The sequence below is a fragment of the Macrobrachium rosenbergii genome, chromosome 7 (assembly GCF_040412425.1).
Source record: "Macrobrachium rosenbergii isolate ZJJX-2024 chromosome 7, ASM4041242v1, whole genome shotgun sequence".
Lineage (NCBI taxonomy): Eukaryota > Metazoa > Arthropoda > Malacostraca > Decapoda > Palaemonidae > Macrobrachium > Macrobrachium rosenbergii.
The window spans coordinates 41,747,290-41,747,991 of NC_089747.1; positions in this window are offsets into that span (position 1 = coordinate 41,747,290).

Genomic DNA, 702 nt, shown 5'->3' on the forward strand with positions numbered 1-702 from the left:
ATATATATATATATATATATATATATATATATATATATATATATCTGTGCCTTACCCAGCTCATTTAAATGGGATGGCACTAAAAAGTACATCCTCCAATTTTTTCAGCAAGATTAGTGGGGTGGGGTTGCTGGCTCACAACCTTTTGCTTGACCACTAAGTTCATTTCATTGAAGGTAAAGAGGAAGGATCGATCAAGGACCTTGATAACGCATCCCCACCACGATTATTATTATTTGAACGTAACCAACGATATATATATATATATATATATATATATATATATATATATATATATATATATAATATATATATATATATATATATATATATATATATATAATATATATATATATATATATATATATATATATATTATTGGCTTCATGAATTCCGGCACGCATCATCACAAGCTAAAGATACATCTGGCAACTCCACAGTGTATCAGGTAATCTCCCCGTATTTAGCAAACGAGAAACTGTTGGTTAAGCTGCCTTTGAAACAACTCGCTTAACACGCGAACACATGATAAAAAGAAAAAAAAAATGTTTACCAAGGAACAAAAGTAACTTTAATCAAGTAACAAGACAGCCGAGTTCTCAGACGTCTCTTTATAAATTCGTGATGGGGACTGAAATTCACGAAGCCAGCTGTACAATAAGTTCCAACGACGTTAATTTCCAGGTTTTTTGCCGATATTTT